The sequence below is a fragment of the Dipodomys merriami genome, unplaced genomic scaffold (assembly GCF_024711535.1).
Source record: "Dipodomys merriami isolate MVZ:Mamm:240054 unplaced genomic scaffold, mDipMer1.0.p SCAF_650, whole genome shotgun sequence".
Classification (NCBI taxonomy): Eukaryota; Metazoa; Chordata; class Mammalia; order Rodentia; family Heteromyidae; genus Dipodomys; species Dipodomys merriami.
In genome coordinates, this window is record NW_027206236.1 from 75,425 (window position 1) to 93,065 (window position 17,641).

At 44.9% G+C, this 17,641-nt stretch overlaps 1 protein-coding gene and 1 long non-coding RNA gene across 2 annotated transcripts in view; one reads left to right on the top strand and one right to left on the bottom strand.

Moving 5' to 3' along the window:
• Positions 1–2,121: 2,121 nt before the first annotated feature.
• Positions 2,122–4,375, top strand: LOC138815574 (uncharacterized). The gene is made up of 3 exons (XR_011368381.1): positions 2,122–2,372; positions 2,874–2,929; positions 4,264–4,375. It is a non-coding gene; the product is annotated as an uncharacterized lncRNA (long non-coding RNA).
• A 6,180-nt stretch (positions 4,376–10,555) lies between these two features.
• LOC138815576 (hepatoma-derived growth factor-related protein 2-like) overlaps positions 10,556–17,641 on the bottom strand; it is an 82,049-nt gene continuing 74,963 nt past the window's right edge. Inside the window, exons 6-7 of the transcript XR_011368382.1 lie at positions 17,556–17,638; positions 10,556–13,908 (exon numbers count right to left, since the gene is read on the bottom strand). The gene's annotated coding sequence lies outside the window, so the exon portion shown is untranslated. The remainder of the gene's footprint in view (positions 13,909–17,555; positions 17,639–17,641) is intronic.

Sequence of the window (17,641 nt, forward strand, 5' to 3'; positions counted from 1 at the left end):
TTGACATATGAGGATTCTAAGATACTCACATGTATTGATCCTGCCAAAATGTTGTCCCTGCACAGAAATCGAAAGGGACATCATTCTGTGGGCACCTGCGAGGTTTCCCATTTGGTTTCTCCCTAGCTCTCAGTGGGCACTCCACAATCTGGTGACAAAGACTAGTGGTAATTCGTGACAGAATCCTGAGCAAGCAGCCCCTTTAAAGAGTAATGCATCCCATGTCTTCCCTGGGTCTTTCAAGCACCCACTTCCCTGGGAAGAGCTTCTGTCTTCAGTCAAAGGAGTGCCCTTTCTGCTTCAAGTATCATCCAAAGCCTCATTAATGAAACTGTGGTGGTGTTTGAAGACTATTCAATATAGATTTGCATGGCTACGACATGCCAAGCAATGTTCTAGAAAGACTGTGGTGGGAACCGAGTGTGCACACCAAACACAGACACACACATGCATGCACATACATACACATGTTTGTGCAGTAAATCCACAGAAGTGAATATGCAGTAATTGGTCATGAGAAGTGTTAAGGGAAAGGAAGTAAAGAGGAATCAAAACAGCGGTTGAAAGAGGTGATATTGATGAAGATATATTGTATTCCTAAACTGCTGTGTTAGATAGCAACTCCTTTGTATAATTCCTTAAAGATAATAAATAAAAGAATACATTGCTTTTAAAAGTAAAAGCAAAGAGTTGCCTGGCACTGTTATCTCACCCCTATACTCCTGACAACTCATGAGGCTGAGATCTAAGGGTCCTGTTCAAAGTCCTTGACAGATAAAGTCAGTGAGACTCAAGGGACTGAGCATCATCCATCAACAAAAGAGCCAAACAAGCAAGAGGCCATAAGTTCAAGACTCAGCTCAAGCACAAAAAAGGGAAGAAAAAGAAGGGAGGGAAGGGAAGAAAAGAAGGAGTGAGCACTTATAAAAGGCAAGTTTACAGAAAAATAAAGAAGATGTTAAGTGTGTATTCATATGGTTCCTCTATGGTGGATATAGTAATGACCATAATTGTTATAAATAATCTTTACAGAAGATAGACCAACTAACTAATGTGACAAATAAGCAGAAGGCAGACTAATGGTAGTAGTTATATATATATATATATATATATATATATATATATATATATATATATTGATCATTAGATATTATACCAAACAATTCACCTTTTATCCCCTGGACTATGGGGAGGAGCTAACACTCCACTGAGAACAATGAAACCATACAACAAAGCCATTAACCTGGAGTTACCAGTCAGTGACAGAGCCCAATACCACTCAAGGTTTCTAAAAGTTGCCTTTGGCTACAAACTCAGGGTCACTATCAGACAGATCTATCCCTCTAAGAAAAGTAAGGAGGTTCTTATTTTCAACTGGACTTGTAAAGAGATTTGCAAAATTTAATCTTATCTCCTTGCTCCAGACTACAGGGATTTGGGGAGCAAGCACCCAGCATTCCACAGCTCTTAACCCTTCCTTGTACCTCTGTGTCTAAGACAAAAGAAGCTATTACAATTTATGAAGACAAGAAAGGCAAGACAAACCTGTGGAGTGATTCAAGTATGAGCTCAGGGGAAAAGACACCCAGGCTCCTTAGACCAAGGTTACTGACAAAGATTCAGGGAGAACCTAAACCAAGCCTGGATGGCAAACCCAGCAGCAAAAACCGCCGAGGTCTATGGGAAGGCCAAGTGAGTGGAAGGCAGGAGAGCAACAGGATGGCTCGGCTTGCCCCTCGGCAGCAAAGAAGAGCAAAACAAAGCTCTCAAATTCCACCCTAGGCCCAGGCAATTTAATACATTTTAATTATTTATAACTTCCTGTATTCCAGAACTGCTCTGATAAACTAGGTGTATGAGAGAATGGGAAAGTAGAAAGATATGGATACCAGCATACAATGGAGACAGGAAAGGAGTTAATACAGAAATACACAATGAGTACTACGTAATGACCTCTGTATTCCAAGGGGAGGTGGGGCAGGGTAGGAATTTTAGCTTGAAGATTGGCTTCCAGCCAATCAAACCATGATACAGATCACAGAGTCCAGAAGAGAAAATAGCTTGCCATCTTCATACACAAGGCATCGTTACACCACGCCTCCATTCCCCACAAAGCAATCCCTCCCAACTGTGACCACAGCGGAGAAGGATATCCGTCCTTTACTCTGAAGGGAAGACAGGATGCAGTGGACAGAACACCAGTCCTTCTCTAGATGGATGACCCTGCTCGTTCCACTTAGAACTTTGCATTTGGATCTTTTCCCAGGCCAGGACTATGCAGGAGGCTTTGCTCTCAAAACTCGGGCAGTGGGCCGCAGTTAGAAGCCCCAAGTCAGCCACATGACCACAAGGTGGACAGCTGCTGCTAAGCTGTGAGTTTCAGTGGATAACGGGTATCTCATGTATTTATGACTTCCGATGCTTTTAAGTTATAGTGTGTTTATTGTAACAGTAAATCCATTTGTGAGCTAATCGAATATCCCCATTCCCAAACTGCCTTCTCTTTATCTGGAAATAACTCACTCAGCTTTTCTCTTCCTCCTCCTCTTCTGTTTCCTCTCCTTTCTACTTCTTCCTCGTCTCATACTCCTCTTCCTTTCCTCCTCTTCTCCCTCCTTTCCCATCTCTTCTTCCTCCTCCCCTCTTTCTCCTCTTCCTCCGTCTTCTGTTGCTGCTTCTCCTCCTCCTCCACCTTCTTCTTCTGCTTTCCTTCCTCTTCTTCCTCCTCCTCCTCCTCCTCCTTCTCTTGCAGTGTAGGAGATTGAATTCAGGGTCTCATGTTTGCTGGGTAAGACCTCTATCACTTGAGCCACACCCCCCATTCTGTTTGCTTTTAGTTTCTTTTTTTAGATAAGATCTCTTCTTTTGCCCAGGCTGACCGCAGATCCTAATTCTCCTACCTTCATCTGCCAAGTAGCTTGGATTACAGGTATGTGTAGCGATACATGATGAATAAGTGGTTTTTCTCATCCAGATCTTACCATTGAAGGGCCGAAAGCATGTGTCTTCTTTACCATAATGGCCATGGCATGCAGCTGGTACCAGCAGTAACAAGAACTTAACAAATATTCATCAGACCATGACAAGACAAAAAGCAGATTCAAAACACAAAAGATAAGGCTGTGATGAGCACCAGCCAAGTGGTGGTGGCCAGCTTACCCAGGGTGAGGCTCTGAGGTCAAACCCAAGGCCTGTCCACACAGCTCTCCCTCTGCTCCAAGGGTTCTGACATATTTAGCTGATTGACCTTCCTCCTGGACCTAAAGCATACCATCCACATCCTCAACTGGAACCAACAAGAGCTGGTCTTTTTATTTTTCAAGTAGGTAGCCTGGATCTAGGCTTCTTTTCGACCTGAGTATTTTAGAAGAGTTCAATAGATCAGTTCAACATTCATTTATCTTGGACTGTCATTTTGATCTATCTTTTATGCAGGTTTATACAATTCAAAGGAATTGTAGTCCTCATTATTTCCTCATTGGTTAATAAATCATTAAGAAGTTAGTTTGACGGGGCTTTTTAAGATGGGGGGGAATCAACCTTTGTTGAAATTGTTAAAAGCAGATTTTCCTCTTAAGCACTGAGATCAATTTTTGTTCAGTTTGGTTTTATTTTTTTTAGAGTGAAACCTAAATGTACAAACACACCATTGCCTCTTAATTTCTATTGTTTGAAGTCTTTGATTAAATACAATTCCCTGTATAGCTTATCTGAGTTCCCATGTGTATAGCTTAGATTGCATTGACCATTCAAACCCATTCAGCAAGTAAGATATGAAAAGCCTGGGACACTTTGCAGCAAATAGTGAAAGGGCATTCAAAGTTTTGGTCCTCCACAGCCACAAAGAGATGTAGGGTGTACAAATAGAATGGCTGAGTCTACTCCCTGCAGGCTGCACCCAACATGGTGGCCTTTCCTCCCAGCTTGATAGAGATCTTTCACCTCACAAGTGGTTCCAGAACTCAGGTAAAGAATCTTTGAAACAAATCTGTTCGGAGACAATAGCTATTATCTTCTAGGAGTCAACAAACTAGCTGTCAGCCAGCCTTACATTTGGATACTCCTGAAAAGACACAGTATGACAGTTCACCAGTTTGTGAGTTTGTGTGAAAAGAGGAAACTATCTTAGAGCAAACAGTCCATGCCAGTTAAGAAGTCGCTGGCACTATCAGATAGAGGGAGCAGAAGAGCTCAAATCATTGTCAATGATCAGTTTCCTCTGTGCACTTTCTCACCCTCATTTTGCTCATGCGCTATGAACAGGAAAACTCCTGCAAGTGAACCAGTCAGCAACCATCCCAAAGCCTCAGGACGGAGGAGAAGAGAACTGATCTAATACATTCCTACAATAAATTCATACATGTGTTACTCCAAACCCCTGCCAAATTGATCATTTCATGAGGGCATAATCTGTAAAAGATTCCCCTGGTTGAATGTTTCAACTCAGTACTTTTGCTGCTCTGACACTGAGACTTGTCCCATTGTCACATAAGATGGTGATGTACAGAGAACAAGGTCTGGAGCTCAGGCTGCCTGGCCCTCCCCTGTTCACTACTCAGGGTTGAATCTTCTGTACCTCATTCTCTGAATCAGGAAATCAGGAGCGGAACCTCTCTTCTGAAGTTGTGTTGAAGCACATATGTACACGTACACACCCCCCCCCACACACAAACTGCACGTACGCACACCCTCCCACACACAAACTGCTCTAAAGAGTATGTGCAGTTTGCCCACTTAAGAAACAATTCATAAACACTCTTGAATCCCCCAAAAGAAGTATAGTAAAGTATCCCCCAAATGAGAGGTAGAAGGAAAGAAGTTTCTAGAAGCAAAGTAGGACCCTATTCACAATCAAACTAAAGGGAAGGAACCAAGGATAGCCAGAAGGGAAACTCACAGTTCATAGAAAATGAAGAGTGTAAGCCACAGAATCAGAGAAGAGAATGCAGCAAAGGGCGGGGGGTTGGCTGAGTGGTTGAAACTTCTGGAATGAAAAGTTCTGGACAGGAGTGAAGCCTGGCATGGACTCAAGCCCCAGGCATCCCCCAGGAGTTGGTGGAGAACCAGATTCCCTAGAGAAGACAATCTGGTCAGATATAACCTGTTGTTCTCTGAGAAAGAGAAGTTCCAGTGTGACCGCTGCTCACCACAGTGACCCAAGGCCCAGTGACAGGATGCCTGCCCTGGGCCCTGACAAGTCCCACCTGGGAGAGCGTCTGCCCTGCCTCAGGGCCAGTTCAGGCCTGCCATTGTACACAACAGCCCTTGTTTCCTCCTCTAACAAGCAGCTCAATATCCAACCACCATGGGAACCCAGTCCGAGAGGCACAGGCACGATGGAGGGGAAGCTGCCAAGGCAAGCATTTGGAAAGGAGCTGAGATCACAGCAGGCAAAGCAGCCATGAGGGTGTGTCTGCAAGGAGTCTTTTTAGCTGGGTAAGGGAAAGAGGCCAGTGCAGGTGGGCAGGGCACTTCCATAACCAATTTGAACATCTAATAAAGCTGCCTGTGGTGGATAGATGGCTTCTGATTTGACATCTGCAGCAGAATAAGGGGCTGCAAATTCAATGAACAGTCTCTGGCCAGAGAAAAAAGGTCAAAAGCTTAAGTTTCTGTACTTCCAGTGGTTCCTAGTATCTCCAGTAAGTATACTAAATTAAAAGACATCCTAGGGTTTTCCCTCCTTCTCTTCCCTCTCAAAGGCATTTGTGGTCCCTATGGAGTTCACAACCCCCTGTAAGGCAGTCGCCACTTCTCAAACTCCTTGCATCCGCTGCAATATTTAGGCATCATGCCAGGAATCCATGACTGGTGCCTATAATCCTTGGTACTCAGGGAACTCAGATCTGGAGGATCACCAGTTGAGGCCATTCTGGGAATACAAGTCTGTGGATTCAGCTTGGGTACACCTTTACAGACGTAGGTATTTTCTCTGTCTTGCCACAGCCACCACAGTATGCCCCCCCCTCCCCAAACAGAAGGTCCTGTCCACACAAATGTGTTCACGGTGAAAATGGACACTCAACTGGTGCCCATCAGAGGCAGAGCTCAAGCTCATGGTCCGTGGCTAAGTATGAGAGCCTAGGAAAGAATCCACAGGTGCTCTTAGAGTGACTACATAGCGCAAAGTTCCTAACTCCATGGGGGAGGCGGGATCTCAGAACTTCAACTCTGTAACACATGATCAAACCATATCACTCTACACCCCAAATTGAAATTCTGCATTACCCTGAAATGCATTACTACACTGGGGGTTGGGGGGGGGAAGGGAGATAATCTGAGCCATCAACCAATGATAGGTAGAGTTGAATAAACAAGAGAAGGGGAAAACAATTTCAATGATTTCCACACTGCAAGTGTCCAAAAGATAGGGACTATGGAACCTTCCTATCTCCACCATTCCCTACGAATATTCTCATCACTTCTTTCAGAATTCCAAATGCGACAGAAAGAACTTCTCACTCCTATCAGAGGACTGAAGAAGCACAGGTCCTGAGAAGTCAGGTGCCTTGGTCCTTCAAGTTCTATGAAATAGACTTCTAGATTTCTCCACATCTATGCCTGCATTGCCTGGTTTGGCTCTTGTTTGGAGCAAAATTCTAAGCAACAAAGCTGCCTCAAGCAGTCTTCTCTTCTGGGGGGGCAGGGTGAATGTGTGGAGCCCCAGTTGCTAAGAATAGCTCAGACCACCTTGGAAGGAGCTCTGGATCTGAAAGGAAGCCCACTGTGGAGTGTGTCTCCTTCTCCCCAACCCATCTGTCATTATGAATTTCCCAAAGCGCATCAGAGATGGTTCAATGTGTGGAGGCATGTCTTTTCTCCTATTTCCTTTCAAACACTCAGCTACGCCAACTATTTTTCCTTCCCCAGTGAGGTGCATTTTGGTAACTGGATGATGGATAGACCTTACAGAATCCTCTAAGGAAGAAAGAGAGCAGCAAGAGCCAGGAGAACTTGCCGAAAACAGCAAAGAAATGTAGGCAGTTCCCAAAGGAAGATCTCTTTAACCATATACAGAAAAGCACAACTTTCAATTCACATGACTTTCCCCAAGTTTTGTTTTCTAAACTAGGTAACAAAGATTAGAGGGCCAAAAATGACTGGAGGAAATTTTTGTGGGAATGCATGGGTATGGAAACACACTGCCGGGAAGGAGTGCAATCATCCTGAAAGTCTCCATTTCCAAGTCTTTGCAAACTCAAACTCAGGGGCTCTGTTGTCTAATACACAGATAAGCTTCCAAGAAGAGTTTTTGTATTTCAAAGAAAACTCTCCAACAATGATTGTTTCTTTTTTTTTTTTTTGGGTCCGGTCATGGGGGCTGAACTCTGGGTCAGGGCGCTGTCCCTCAGCTCTTCAGCTCAAGGCTAACGCTCTACCACTTGAGCCACAGCGCCATTTCCGGCTTTTTTTTTCTGCTTATGTGGTGCTGAGGAATCGAACTCAGGGCCTCGAGCATGCAAGGCAAGCGCCCTACCACTGAGCCACCTTCCCAGCCCAATGATTGTTTCTTAAAAAAAAAAAAAAAGAAGTAATTATCTATGGGTTATAGAGTGTGGTTGTTTAAAATTATTTTTCTTATTTGTTCATAACAAATAAGAAAACATGACTTTTTTATTAGTATTTTGATGGGGTTGCACCCAGGGTAACAATTCCAGAAGTCAGGTTACAAGTACAATGCTTCCTGGGTGATGCCCCCCTCCCATCCCTTATTTGTGGAGCTGCTGCTCTGTCTGGAGACAATAGGAGGAACTAGTTGTGGCCAGAACAAGTCAAGCCTTGTGCCTTCGTGGAGTTTAATATAGTCTCTACTTGAGAAAATCATAAACTTACGTCGTAAGGGCAACTTGCTACCTAGTTGCCAAAGCAAGCTAAGGTGTCCCAGGCACATGGGACGGACCAACCAACTCATCCACAGCTGAGTCTCAAGCTGACTTCCATCCTCACGGTTCAAAAACCTCACAAAACCCAAATGTGTCTATGATAGTCACCGCCCGAAAACAGATACACTGAAGCTACATAGTCCAGTCCTCTACCCACTCATCAGGAGCTATGCCTGCCCCTAAGCACAGAGTCATTACCAGTCCTGATTCCTGACCAGTTCTGACCTTGCTTGGCCTCACACTGCCATTTGCTGATGACCAGGGTCCCTTCCATTTACAGCAGCCATGAGGATGTGTCCGCAGTGAGCCTCCAGCTGGACTCCAAGGAGTTGGGGGGGGAGGGAGAATGAGTGCCGTGGGCAGCTGACATTAATGATCCAAGTATGCATGAGAGGTGCTGATGGGTCAGCCTGGAAGCCGTATTTGAAAAATAAATAAAGCAAACAGGGCCGGAGGCATTGCTCAGATGGTATAACTTCTGTCTAGTAAGGGCATGGCCCTGACTTCAAAGCCTAGCATGCAAAGAAAAACAAAATGATGGCAGTCATGTCCTGACCCTTTCACTGTCTGTTACGCAGTGCTGGGCTGGGTGACCCCAATGGGCTGTGACACACAGCCTGCCTCTGGGACTGGAAGCCTAGACTTCAATCTGGTGGCCTCATGCTCTTCCTTAGCTTTTTCTTCCAAAGCTGGCATTTTACCACTTGAACCACACTTCTACTTGAGCTGGCATTTTTGCTGCCAGATAGTAAAAAAGAAAAAAGAAAAAGAAAGCCCAGAAGTACTTAGTCCTTAACAATGGTAAGGAAATAAATATAACACTTTATTTAATCCTTCATGCCATTTAAATGTAGTTTATCTACCCAGAAAACAAACACAAGTACTTCCCAGGTGAAAAAGGTGAACTATGTCCTTTGTCATGTAAATTTGTGCCCCCCCCCACCACTACCACTGTCAACATAAGAAAAGGAGTGGGCGCTGGAGAATCATCCCTTCAAATCAGACCAGGTGAAGACTAAGTTGCTGTTCCAGGCCCGGGACTAGAGAGAGGTGAATGCGGAAGGGACTCCATTTCATATTGCACATTGGCGTGAATGCAGTCTCAGAGAGTGAGCTTGGATGCCCTGCTGTTGAAACTCCAATAAGAAGAGGACAATGCAACTCCATTAGCCACCGCCCTGCCTCTGGACATTTCCATCCTTTCATTAAAAATGAAGCTGGCAAAAGCAGAACTCTACCCCATGAACAGTCACGATGTTATTTTCAAGCGCGTTCCTCCCTTGCTTTTCCTTCCGCGGGGCCCTGGACAGCCAGGATAGAGCTCCTCCCCAGCAGGCTTCACAGTGGCCCTGTGGAGTGCACAGAGGTGCCCTGAGGAGCAGCGAGCAGGTGTGGGACCAGACCTCTTCTCCCAGCCTCCCTCTCCAGTCCCCTCTCCTTCCCACCTCCAACTGCATTCTAAATCCCAATGGCCTAAATTAGCCCTGGGGTACATGTCACACCAAGAGCAGAGAGGGGGTACAGGTCACACCAAAAACAGAGAAGGGATACAAGTCACACTACCAAGAGCAGAGAGTGGACAGAGTCATACCAAGAGCAGAGAGGAGGTACAGGTTACACACTGAGAATAGAGAGGGGTACAGGTCACACCACTGTGAGCAGAGAGCATCCCATGGGGAGGGGAGAAGATGGCACCCACCAAGGCTGATGAGCAGGAAACCAAACCACACTCCCGCAAACAACTACACACACACACCAAACAACCACACACACACACCCCAAACAATCATAAACATCCCAAACAACCACACACATCCCAAACAACCACACACACCCCAAACAACCACACCCCCCCCAAACAACCACACACCCCCCAAACAACCACACACACCCCAAACAACCACACACACCCCAAACAACCACACACACCCCAAACAACCACACACACCCCAAACAACCACACACACCAAACTCAGCAGCATTGCTGTTTTGAGACACATCTGCCTGGATAGTCTTCCATCTCCATGGACCAAGAGTGAGGCTAAGGCTTTGGGCCTAGTCAGGGCTTGGACCTCGACTGTCAATAAATAAGCCATATATGCTGCTCATCCGATGATGTCAATTCGCCAACACAATCACTGGGTGCATCTAAGGTTTGGGCTCAGTAGGATCACAGTGGGACAACACATCCTCAGCTACATGCTGGTGGCTGGCACCTATCATCTCAGCTACTTAGCAGGCTGACATTAGAAGGATCAAGGTTCTAGGACAGACCGGGCAGAAAGGTCCTCAAAACGCTATTTCTGGGGGAGAAAAACAGTGCGGTGACATGGGCCCCTGAGTCCAACATCACCAGTGAACCTAGAGGAGGTGGGTTCAGACTCAGTCATACAACATTGGCAGAAAGCAAAGGAAGCCTGGAGGCAAGGTTCAAGTGGTAAAGCATCCGTATAACAAGTGCAAGGCCCTGAGTTTAAACCCTAGGATCACCAACATTTTATTTTATTTTATTTGAGAACATACTGTACAGAGGGGTTACAATTACATGGGCAGGATAATGCATACATTTCTTACCAAGCATTGCAGCCTCCTCCTTCGTTTACCCTTCACCTACCTTCCCAGCCTCCCCCCTCCCCCGCACCCAATCATACCCCCCCACACACCGACATTGTAAAGCTGGTTTTGACATGACATTTTGTACTTCTCATTGTTGCAACAGGTCCACCTGAATCCTTAAACGACTTGTTTGTCCCCATCTCCTCCACATGTTATACTGACATCAAATATAGTGAAAGCGGGGGTTACACTGTGGGGGAGGGACATACAAAGCAACAAAGAAATAATCTTATAAATGCGTTAGAAACACATGCATGAAAGAAACGAAAACATTAAAATACATATTTAAGGGTTCATTTTCCTAACATCACATTATCTGACCTTTTCGCTTGACTCATACCTATACTAGATATTGCAAATAAGGGAAACCATGGGACCTATGTTTCTTTGGGCCTGGCTTACTTCACTTAATATAATTTTTTCCAAACCTTTCCATTTCCTAACAAATGGGGAAATGTCATTCTTTCTGATGGAGGCATAGAATTCCATTGAGGATCACCAAAATTTTGAACAGCAAAAATGAGCAAAGTGTGCTCATTTTAGGGCTTATCCTGAGCCAAACCCCAGCATACAGGCTTGCATAACCCTCATTGCAACCTTGTGTGTCTTTACTTGACGTCTGAGAAAGAGTGGCTCCGAACGCAGAAACACTTTGCGATTCTACAGATGGAACTCAATCCCAGCTCCCTAAAAAGAGCTGTGGGTGAAGTGTGTCCTTTCTCCTCTGGACCAGGGTTGACATGGTCTCAAGGCCTGGTCCGGCCACATCTGTAACATTCACGGGTCAGGGAGTGTGGCCCTGTGTGTGCTCTCTCTACCTCTGCGGTTCAGACAGTTAACATGGCCTAGAATTCCAGCTTTTGAGCCAGATGGCCTGATGTCCCCACCTGGCACATCAAGACACTTACATTTCAGTCTCATCACTTGTGGCCTGAAAATAGCAACACAGTCCAATGTATGGAAAAGAAGAAGGAAGAAAAAGATGGGAACGTCTCCCCCAAAGTTTCAAAGGCTCCTCAAGTTGACAACAGAAGGCAATAGGAGACTCAGCATGAGAATGTGGCACCCAAAATAAAGGCCTTTATCAAAAACTTCACAGTGGATGGGGAAACTGAGTCTCCAAGAGGCAGACGGTGACCCTAGGCTCTTCCTGCCCAGGGGTAGGTAGAGACGTGGGCTGGAGCTTGAAGTATCTGTGCGCCTGTTTTAACCCAGCCAGCACGTGGGTCAGGACACTGGTCCTCTTATACAACATCCTCCACTGCCTCCCCCAGTCCAAAAGGTGGGATGTATGCAGGGTGCACAAAGAATCGGCACTGAGAACAGGCAAATCCCGGGGAGCCCACAACACAGATGCTTCAATGTATATGATGTACATCCTGGAAAATCACACATGCTCTTGAAAGTGCAAAGTCAGACTTCCTCTTCCCTCCCTCTCACTTTCTCTCCTCACAGGCTCAGCCTTATGCAGAGGTGATAAAAATCAGCCTCAGGATCCAAACCAATGTCCTCAGTCCTGCAAAGCCTTCCAGGAGGCAGGGTGGCAGAACACACACAGACAGACACACACACACACACACACACAGACACACACACACACACACACACACAGACACAGACACACAGACACAGACACAGACACACACACACACACACACACACACACACACACACACACACACACCCCGCCCATCCCAGAGATGGCTTATTGATGCAATTACATGGTTCAAAGCCAGTGGCACCTGATGGGGGAAGAAAAAGACAAAACCAGAAAGGGCGGGATGGCCCCAGCACTACTTCCTGGGGCCGGCTGTACAAGTGCCAAGTGCCTTTTCCTTGTGAACCACAGAGGCAGGTGCGGGCTGGCAAGCAGACAGGACCACAGCCCTGGCAACAGGAGGAAGTGGTAGTTGAGGTTTCCCGGTAGATCTCCTGATCCTCTCTGGACCTCAGGACCTCTCCTAGGCTCCCCAGTGCTTTCCCTCTCTGGTCTGTGCTTGGCCTGCTCCAGAGGGACAGACAGACAGAAGTTAAAAGAGCAAGGTAAGTTTCCTTTCACCCCTACCCCATCTCCTCATCCCTGTCCAGGGGCAGGGAGTACAGAGTTGGACACACAGGGAATCAAGAGCTCCGGGCTGCTGCCATTGGATCAGTGGGAAACTGGGCTGTTTGCATTTCCAAGTGCTGAATGGCCGGCCACTGTGATGTCCATGTTGATAATTCCTGACGCTTTGTATTCCAGCAAATGTTTAATCCCTCACTGATCAATAATCCTCACTAGGCTGTTCTTTTTTCCTTTTTTTAAAGAACCAAATCCCTTTTTACTCTTCAAATCCTTGAATAAAATTAGGCTGCTTTAGCCCTGGATGCGTTATTCCTCAAAGAAGCTGTGTGGTTTCATAACCTCGGTTGGGGTATTTTTAAAGGGGTTGCCTAGACACACTTGCTCTTGGTGTCACCTAACTTGTCTCTGCAATTGCTGTGTGTTATAAATTGGTCTCCTCAGACACTGCTTTCAACACAGATCTACTTTTTTTTCCCTCAAAAGAAGAAAATAATTCAAAGTGAAGTTATTTGCCCTAACTAAACCAGTGAGTCTAATCTTTGCATTCCTGGCTTACACTTAAGACCTTCTGTACAACTTGATTTCTACCTTCCATCTATAATTTCTTTCCAAAACCATATTGAAAAGAAAACAACTCCATTCCTAGGCCATCTTAAGAAGCTGTACTTCTTTCTTAGAGGCACAGCTGAATGTTTTGGAAAATGCACATGACACATGGAAAGAGACAACGGCTCTGTGCTCACAGGGGATGGGCTGGCAGGGGGGTCTCACAATCCACTCCAGGTCCACCAAAGTTCCACAAACAATGGCAACAGAAAGAAACTGCCCTTCCTCTGTAGCAGCAACCAAAGCAGCAACTTTCACCAAACCTAACCCAAGCCAGGAGTGCGTCCCACACACACCAACCACTTCCACAGTTAGCCCATAATAGCCCCAGCAGCTCACCACAATATTTATTAGAAAAACACATAATTTGTGGTGGAGAAAGAAGAGTCTCTCATACAAAAAAGAAAAAAAAGGGGGGGGGGAAGCTCTTTCAAATGCAATTAACCAAAAGACATATTTCCCCTGTGTTTGTAAAGATCACTCTATGAGAAGCATAGTTTTTGTGTGAGAGGAGGGGGGGGGGAGAGAAATGGGTTATCCCCACTAGTTAAGAAAGACAATTACATTACTGGAGATTACCTTCATCATTAAGGAGAATGGGCTTTATTCATATTTACAGACCTAAGCAGACTTCAGTTTACAGGTCACAAATGAATCTCTTCTCGTCTCAGATGCACATGTGGACACTGACATGGGCTGCTGTTGAGTTGATTGGATAATAATCTTATTCTCAAGCTCCTGCTGGAAAGAAGAGCTCCAGAGGAGGGCAGGAGGGGGAGGGGGAGATGGGTGAGAGAGGGAGGGAGGGAAGCAAGGAAGGAAGGAAGGAAGGGATAAAAAGAAGAATCCAATCATGTATTCTTCCTGGTTGGAAAAAAAAAAGTAACCCCAGTATCCTGGAAGGATTTCAAACACAGGCGAACAGTGTGCAGGAGGGTGTGTTAACAGCATGCCTTAGCGGTGTGGCCTGCCTGAGACACTCTTAATGAATATTACTTCCTTCCCATTGGCTGTTCCCGCTAGAAACCCAGACCCATCCCTCCTTTCAGAAGTCAGGAATTCAGCTCCAGCCAAAGTCCAGAAAACATGCTCACGCAGGGACAAGGCCCCACCACCAATCCATAACCTTTGAGGTTGTGTCCTACAGTCAACCTGAACAACAGTACATAGGAGTGAATTTTTTCTGCCTTGGGTTGTGTTCCCAGCTTTGTGTCTGTTCTAAACTGAAGGTCCATCAAAGAAAAGAAAAATAGACAGCTTTCTTTAGAGAGAACATGCTGTCCTAAATGCTGGGGAGAAAGAACTTTCTCAATCAGGCTTCCAAAACCAGATCTGAAACGTTGTCTATATCTTAAAATCCACCCAGGTGATTTAAAAAAAAAAACTCTGTGCCAAAATAAAGTAAAATCCCCAATTAATATGTGTCCTTTTGTGGACTTAAGCTATATCTCCCTCTGAAATGCCACATACCAACGCACCCTTTGAAAAGCTGTTCAGAATCACTTGGAGCAGCAATATCTAAGCAGTATACAAATATGCATTCAGGTGAAAGGATGACTAAGTTTTCTTTTTCAAACAATGCTTTTCTCCCTAACTTCTTTTAAAGCAGATTAATTTTTGAGAATCTGAGAAGATATAATTCTTGCTCATAAGAAAAAAAAGCAACAAAAAATTGAAGGTGGGACAGAAGAAATGGAGAAAAACATTTTATTTTAAAAAATAGTAATAATAAAATATTTTGTGGCCCATTCAGTATTTCCCATATATAATTTATTAAAATTAGATGAAATTATGAATATTAAGTGCTCATTTGAACTAAAGTGCTTCCTCTTTCATACATACATGCACACACACACAATTTGTATTGTATCAGTTTCAGAAGGCAACAGAAACTCTAAGGATACAAAGAAATATGGTGTCCCCAGCCTCTAATACAAAGCATGCTGGGCAGCCCTGAGCTTCTGGATTACTGAAAGGTGTTTCTGTGCACATAATAGCAAGGCCTCCACCTCTCCCTCCCTGCCTGTAACTCATTGCACAGCTGCAGGTAGCTGTGGCTCTAGTCCCCTTATCTAAGGTCCTTGGTCCTTGTTCCATAAAGTATTTTCCTTACCACTATTAAATAAATGAGATGTCCTTCCTGTAATTCTAGGTTTCTGTGTTTAGAATGGAGGTGATTTTGTTTTTAATGCTTTGCTGAAGAGGGAAGAATAAAACTGAGCTCTCGCTCCAAGAGTGTTTATTTATGCTATTATAAGAGCAAACTAACTTTTCAGCACTTAGATTAAAAAATCAGTTTGCAAAGGCTAAACAACTTTCCTGTCGCTACCCCAAGAGTGGGGGTAAAATAAAAATATTCATTTGCCCTAAGATGATCACATGAGAGTTGTAAGTCTTCCCCCCACTCGAGAAAAGAGGGTAAAACCTGGGCCATAACCAGTGCCTGAGTCTGCCATGACCTCACCTAGGGGCCTTCAGCCTATGTCTGTGGTGTGTGTGTGTGTGTGTGTGTGTGTGTGTGTGTGTGTGTGTGTGTGTGTGTGTGTGTGTGTACACCAATGCAGACAAAGTCCCTATGTGTGGCCGATGGCCTCGTGTACTAGGGTGGCATGGTTCCTCAATAAGTGTAAATTGCATCCACGTCTCCAGATTTGTTTCCATGAACTATACTAGAAAAATGCATCTTAACCAAAGATATATATTATCACAGATACAAGATCTATATATATAGTATGTGATATATCATTGTATGATTCAATTCATACAGAGCTGAAGGCATAAAAATAACTTAAGTGGGGGCTGGGAAGATGGCTCAGTGGTAGAGTGCTTGCCTTGCATGCCTGAGGCCCTGGGTTCGATTCCTCAGCACCACATAAGCAAAAAAGACCAGAGGTGGCGCTGTGGCTCAAGTGGTAGAACGCTAGCCTTGAGCTGAAGAGCTGAGGGACAGCGCCCAGGCCCAGAGTTCAGGCCCTCCTACCGGACCCCCCCCCCAAAAAAAACTTAAGTGGATATTGTTCAAAGTGGTAGTCATTCTGGAAGGTAGCACCTTGGAGAGACCTTAACTTATAAGGAAGGCACTATTTGGAGTGCTGGAAGCGTTCCATTTCCTGATGGGAGTGGTACGTATAGGGGGACTCATGTGTATATTTTGCCACTGGATTTTATACTTTCTAGTATGTGAGTCATTCCTCACCAAAAAGAAAAAAAGAATCTACCAAGTAAGTTCACTGATCATTGATGACTTCTTTAAAATCCATTATTTTTGCCAACTTCAAAAAAAAATCTGTGAGAAAAAAACGGATTCTTTGCTCTGTTCATTATGAGAACAAAATCAAATGTGAATAATTTAGTGACGGGTTGAGGTTTGACATCTCAAAGCGTTTGGGGCCTAAATTTTTCAGAAGCTCTTGGTTTCACGGTTCACGTTGGCACTCCAGGGCTTCACACCATCAGAATTCAGATATCTGCACTTGGCAATTTTATATGTGGACGTCTACACGTCACATTCTAACAGCACATCAAAACTCATTACATCCAGAAGCAAGTTTGTTATCTCAAAATAGGCACCTTCTTAACCACCTGCCCCCACCAAATTCCTTCACCTTGTTCTATTTTTGTGTCAGAGAGTTTCTCCTTTTCTCATTACCCACTTGGAAATTTGTCTTTGAGTAACTCAGCTGTGTTTTCATACTGACTTTCCACATCTCTCATATCCTACTCTTGGCCACCCCTCCTATGAGCGTATTAGCAATGAACGCCTAATTAGTATTCTGGTTCCTGTCTCTGCCTCCACAGCACCACCGGGGAAATCTTCCCTCTGTGCTCCTGACAGTCCTCTGCTGCTGCAGCACAAAACCCGTCCTCAATGTGACATTCAAGGTCTCCTCTAGCCTCCTCTCCCCATGCCTCCACCGCAACCCTACTGTCCCTCTGCACCTCATCAGCACAGGAAGGGACCGGGCATATTCCTCCCCCACCACCCCTGCTCGTGCCTCGAATCCTTCCTTTCTATGATATCCAAATATTGCATACCCCCTAAAGACAAAACATTCACTGTCTCCCTGAGATGATTTCTGTGAAATGGTTTTCCCCATTGAAGTACCTGTGTGGTTCTATCAGTGGTCAGGCAGGTAATTCTCACCTATGCCAATGTCTCCCAGTGTTCGCTGCACCTTTTATATTGTGGTTTTGTTATCAGTGGTGGCACACGTCAGTTTATAAATACAATGCACCTTGATCATGCCACTCCTTCATCATTCTCTCCCAACCTTCCCAAAACCAGCCCTGTTCTCAATTCTTGGTTTCACAGAATACATGTTAAGTATTATGGTTGCCTTCCTCTCTTCATTCATCCACCCTCCCTCCCCTTGACCTACTCATACCTTTAAAGTGCCAGTTTCCTGGTATTCATTTCGTTGGACTATGAGTTTGTTTTCCTGAGGAATTTTACCATCCGAATTCTCCCCTG